Here is a 6,000-nt window from a genome sequence, read left to right as displayed (position 1 = left end):
CTGCACATCGCTCCCACATTAAAGTGGCCCCGCCCCTTATCCCTATATAAGTCGCTGTGCAACGTGTCCCCAGCATTACGGCCAGAGAGAGCGTTGTGTCAACATCGGAAGGAGAATGAGAAACAGGTGACAGAAGACTGGGACAATGCTAGTAAAAGAGCTGGAAGAAGAAAGCGGAGGCTCGGCAAGAAGAACCGAAGAGCAGGACAAGACCCCCGAAGCTGGAAGAAGACTCCTGGATGGCGGCGAAAAAGAAGAAAGCCGGGCTCCTCCGCTAGTAAAAGAGCTAGCAAAAGAGCAGAAGATAGAGGAGCAGCCTGGCGAGAAGACCCCCGGATCTGTCTAATAAAGTACTTTAAAACCTGTGTTTTTTTTTTTTATGTACACTTTTTTCCCCAGGTGAATGGGTAGGGGTACATTGTACCCCATACTCATTCACATAGGGTGGGGAGCTGGAATCTGGGGGCCTCCTTATTAAAGGGGGTTCACGGATTCCGATAAGGCCCCCGTCCACAGACCCCGACAACCAACAGCCAGGGTTGTTGAGAGGGGGCCCCCCCTTCCCCAAAGAACCCCCCATGTTGAGGGCACGTGGCCTGGTACGGCTCAGGAGGGGGGGCGCTCGCTCGTCCCCACCCCCTTTCTTGACCGGCCGGGTTGCATGCTCAGATAAGGGTCTGCTATGGACCTTGGGGGGACCCCCACGCCGTTTTTTCGGCGTAGGGGTTCCCCTTTAAATCCATACCAGGTGACGGGGCTAGCGAGGTGTCAATTTCACCGATGGAGGCAGCGACATTCACTTCCTTCGCTAGTCCCGTCTACCTGGAGTCACGTTCAAAATGAACTGACTTTTCTCCGTGTGTGGGCAAGTCCGTTCATTTCAAAAGTCAGGTGGACTAGCACACAGACGGGCGGATTGTACGCCGGACTGCCGAGTTCATCGGACAATTTTGAGTCAAGACTTCTTTCTAAGTTGTAAGGACTTTTGGGAAGAAAAAGTCCGCCGGAGCCCACACATGGGCAGATTGTCCAATCGTGCATACGCGGCTTTAGTAGTTGTATTGTCCCCCTACCTCCCTAAACACTTACCTTAGTTCTCTCTTGATCCAGCTCTGTGCCCAACTGCAGTGGCGCCATTCCCACTTCTTCATCTCACAGGACACAGAGGCAGCAGTGGGAACCATTGTCCCCTGCTGCTGTCAATCAAATCCAGTGAGGAGGGAGCAAGGCTGAGCTGTGCCTGCATGAGTGCCCTAATAGAATTTTGTTGGTATGGGGGCACTTGCAGAAGAGGAGGAGTGGAGAGCACCAGCAGGGGACCCCAGAAGAGGAATTAAGAGACCACTCTGTGCAATACCGTTGAACAGAGCAGGTAAGTATAACATCTCTTTTTATTTTATGGAAAAAATGACCTTTTATCTCCACTTGAAGTTATAACTAGAACAAAGTAGAGGGGAACTCTTCCTTTGAGGCACTTGTTCCTGTGACAACTAATAAGATAAAAAGCACACTGAAAAGTCATCATCATCGTGTTCTCTGTTCTTATCAGCATTTTCCCTGGCAGTATTTTAGCGCAACTGAATTGACTGTTAGTACTGTGCCATTCATTTCCATTCTGCTGTACATGAAAAACAGAACACTGATATCAAGAGAAATTATAATAACTGCATTTTAAAATACATTTAGGCTGGGTTCACACTGCTGCGGGGGGAGATCCGGATGTGATTCGCACCGCAAATCACATCCGATCTCCGTAGCGATGCGAGTTCAGCCATACAGATAGTATGGCTGAATTCGCATCGCTCCCGCAGCAAACTCGCACGGGACCCTTTTTTTGGTCCGCAACAGAATCGGATCGCATGGGGGTTCACACCATGCGATCCGATTCCTGTGCGAATCGGCAGATCGCACTGCGATATGCGGACGGATCTGGGGGTGTCATTAACATATCATTGACACTCCCAGCCGTCCGCATAGGGCAGTGTGAACTGCCGGCGGGAGTAATGCGATGCGGGAAAACGCCGCGGATTCGCGGCGTTCCCGCATCGCAGCGGTGTGAACTCGGCCTTAGGCCGGGTTCACACCGCTGCGATGCGGAAACGCCGCGAATCCGCGGCGTTTTCCCGCATCGCACACCTCCCGCCAGCAGTTCACACTGCCCTATGCGGACGGCTGGGAGTGTCAATGTTATGTTAATGACACCCCCAGATCCGTCCGCATATCGCAGTGCGATCTGCCGACTCGCACAGGAATCGGATCGCATGGTGTGAACCACCATGCGATCCGATTCTGTTGCGGACCAAAAAAAGGGTCCCGTGCGAGTTTGCTGCGGGAGCGCTGCGAATTCAGCCATACTATCTGTATGGCTGAACTCGCATCGCTACGGAGATCGGATGTGATTTGCGGTGCGAATCACATCCGGATCTCCCCCCGCAGCAGTGTGAACCCAGCCTTAAGGCCGGGTTCACACCGCTGCGATGCGGGAACGCCGCGAATCCGCGGCGTTTTCCCGCATCGCATTACTCCCGCCGGCAGTTCACACCGCCCTATGCGGACGGCTGGGAGTGTCAATGATATGTTAATGACACCCCCAGATCCGTCCGCATATCGCAGTGCGATCTGCCGACTCGCACAGGAATCGGATCGCATGGTGTGAACCCCCATGCGATCCGATTCTGTTGCGGACCAAAAAAAGGGTCCCGTGCGAGTTTGCTGCGGGAGCGATGCGAATTCAGCCATACTATCTGTATGGCTGTACTCGCATCGCTACGGAGATCGGATGTGATTTGCGGTGCGAATCACATCCGGATCTCCCCCCGCAGCAGTGTGAACCCAGCCTAATACAGTTTTTAAATAAAACATATACTGTATCTGTTAATTTAAATTGTTATAGCTCTCTGGAGTTCAGATTTAAAAGAGAAATATGTGAATTCATTTTTGTTTTGAAGATTCATATTTACCTAGCTGGGTACAGCATCGGATACTGCATCTGTCCCCCCGCCGGCTCCAGCACTGACAGTCTACAGCTCTCTGCTCAGGGAGCCCCAAGAACCGAGCGATCGGTGGTATTTGATTGCTCGGTCCTCAGGGCTCCCTGAGCAGAGAGCTGTAGACTGTCAGTCACTCCCTCCCTCACTGAAGTGCTGGGCTGTGGAGGGAGTGGCCGGCTCAGGCTGTCAGCGGTTCGCCAAGAGGCTGAGCTGGGTGCCAATCCAGACATGTGGGCAGACCCCGACTATATAAAACGTGATACTAACTAACTAAGCCTGGACCAGCTCTGTGATCTCAGCAGACAGTGTACTTCAACCCACTGTCTGTTGAAAATGGGTCACAGGAGTGCACAACGAACTTCAGTCTTGTGATCCACAGAAGTACCGCCAAATAAACTTTGGGGGTACTACTCCTTTAACCACATGCAATCTACATTTATATAAAATATTTTATACAATATAAATGGCTACAAATACTTTTGACTGAGAGGGCAGCACAACAGTGCTCTGGTGTGTTCAAAAATTGCAATTTTGTGTCTAGGCTACAGGGCTGGCAAGTTTGTGACAATGTATTAGTAATCTTAACTCAGAAAATACACACAGAAATACTGGCAGTAAAGCCTCATATCCCACAGCAGCTGGAGAGACACAAATTACTTATGTATAATCTACAACACTGAGACTGTGGAAATCTTCAATGGCTATGGCAAAAAATCAAAGCTTTTTTCCATCAATTTAAGTATATTTTCAGATTCCTACTTATGAATTATGCATACAATTTCCAGCACTAATGAGCTCTGAATTTGGGATTACAGAAAAATAACCATGCACATGTCTCATTGATTTTCCATCTTCTGAAGCACTTGTTTTCAACCACTCCTCTGTGGAGATCATCTATGCATGTTAGTGGCTTGATTTGTTCCAATGTTTCTTTTCGAAATGATAGAAAACACAGAGTTTCCTTAGGATTTTTTGTTTTCTTTTAGTATAATGTCTATATAATGGTCAATCAACCTGCTGAATCTAAAGTATTCGGTTATACCTTGAGTTGCGAAATTTAGTTGTTTTTCCTATAACATCCTGGTTCCAAGTATTTTAAGCTAATGCTAATGAGAAGAAAAAACAATTGCAGTCAAAGAATAATGACCACACTAATTTTGGTGTTCGATCTAGGTAATAGATGGCTGACTGTAGTGAATGCTGCCACGTAGATCTCAGTAAAAGATGCCACCAGGACTGCAAACATATACACTCATTTATTAGTGCGATTTTACATTAGTCAAACAAACATTTCAGGGTCTTTTCCTCCAGAAGACATAGTGACATAGCGACAACTCACTATGTTGCCCCGCTTGCGGCCCCCAAAAACGTTGGCTTATATGACCGATATGACATTGCATTAATAAATGAGTGCATATGTTTGCAACACAGTGCTGGTGATGTCTCATTGTTTTAATAAGACAAAACCAAAATTAAATTTCTTAGCAGTACTGCTGTTTTCATGACATGCACTAGTTGTTTTAGAGGCGAAGTCCGCTTTTTATACCATGTTACACTTATATTTAGGGTGCCAAGCTGCCCCCCCTTTTCATTACAATCTGGGGATTCCTCTCCTATGGCAGCTGATATCACTTATTAAATTGAGCATGGCTGTGTAGGCAAGGCCTCTGAATGAGTAAACTACAAATCCCATCTGTTGCCATGGCACAGAGACTTGTAGTGATCAATGCAGTGATTACCGCACTTTTAGTCAACTGATACTTCCTCCAGCTCTGTAATTGAATGTCCATACTGTACTGTATTCACGGATCATAGATGCAATGCTTTGCAGGTTCATATGCAAACAAAAATAATAAATGCACATTTTGTTTTCTGCAAATGTAGGGGCCTTTATTTTTTGCAAAAAGTGAACTTTAGTCTGTCTTCTTTAGTCCTCACTATGTTCTTTGTGCTAAAGCATTGTTCACACAGTCTTCAGTCTGCAAGAGCTAATTTACACATTGTGCAGTGACAGGCATTTTACTTCATTGTAAAATGCCTATCACCACAAGAATATACTGAAAACAATTGTTTCCCTGTGTGTACCATCCACACTGCAATGCAGCCCAGAGCTGCACAGCAGCATGCTGTGATAAATTGCAGCATTGCATGGCACTGTACAGCAGCGCACCCCATCATACTTGTTTTGCCTTCAGCAGGATATTAAGAAGTTTGTCTACAATATAAGATTTGACCACAGGTTCTGAAGGGGTAGATGTATTGTCCTATAATTTACCTTAGAATTCTGCAAAGGCGTGGTTAATAGTCAGAGCGTCAGCAGTAGTTGACCCGTTTGGAAGTTGAATTTCAGCAATCAAACTATCCTGGAGATTTGTATGGGCAAGATATGCAAGGAGCCTACCATATTCCTCCCCATGCTCACAAATGTGAGCAGAGAGGTATAGTTGTTGCTTCCTGGTCAAATCCACCATGTGAAGCCTGAGCGCCTGATGAACGTCAGTAAGCATACCTCTAGTTTCATAGGAGGGGCTACCCGAATGACAGGTGCGTGCCTCCTCTAACCACTTTTGGAGAGCTTCCTGCATGGCCCGCCCACATCTGTATCTTTTGATATGTGAAATATATGAGCCCCGACCATCACCTTAAAGGCATCCCAGACAGGGCCCCCCCCCCCGCTGCAGAGTCCGTGTTAAAGGACCAGTAATTGGACATGTCGATCAGAATGGATTCAGAGATTTCCGGCGTGGAAATCCAGAGGGGACTGAGTCTCCAGGTCTGGAACAACGGTCTGTGGCCCATAGTCAAACCCACCTGTATTATAGAGTGGTCAGAGACCATTTGGGATGTATGCTATGGACTGGACATGGGGTAAAAAAAATCCCCTGTGGCCAGGGCATAGTCAGTTTTGGAGAGGGTTGCATAAGACCTGGACTGGCAGGAGAACACTTTGTCATTGTACCATTTTATTAAAAGGTGTGATTTTTTGCTGCATTTTCTGTCTCCGTTTGTT

The sequence above is a fragment of the Lithobates pipiens genome, unplaced genomic scaffold (genome assembly GCF_037356315.1).
Source record: "Lithobates pipiens isolate NorthernLeopardFrog02 unplaced genomic scaffold, aLitPip1_a1.2 Scaffold_16, whole genome shotgun sequence".
Taxonomy (NCBI): domain Eukaryota; kingdom Metazoa; phylum Chordata; class Amphibia; order Anura; family Ranidae; genus Lithobates; species Lithobates pipiens.
The sequence above is the reverse complement of the archived record's forward strand: the minus strand, read 5'-3'. Positions refer to the sequence as shown.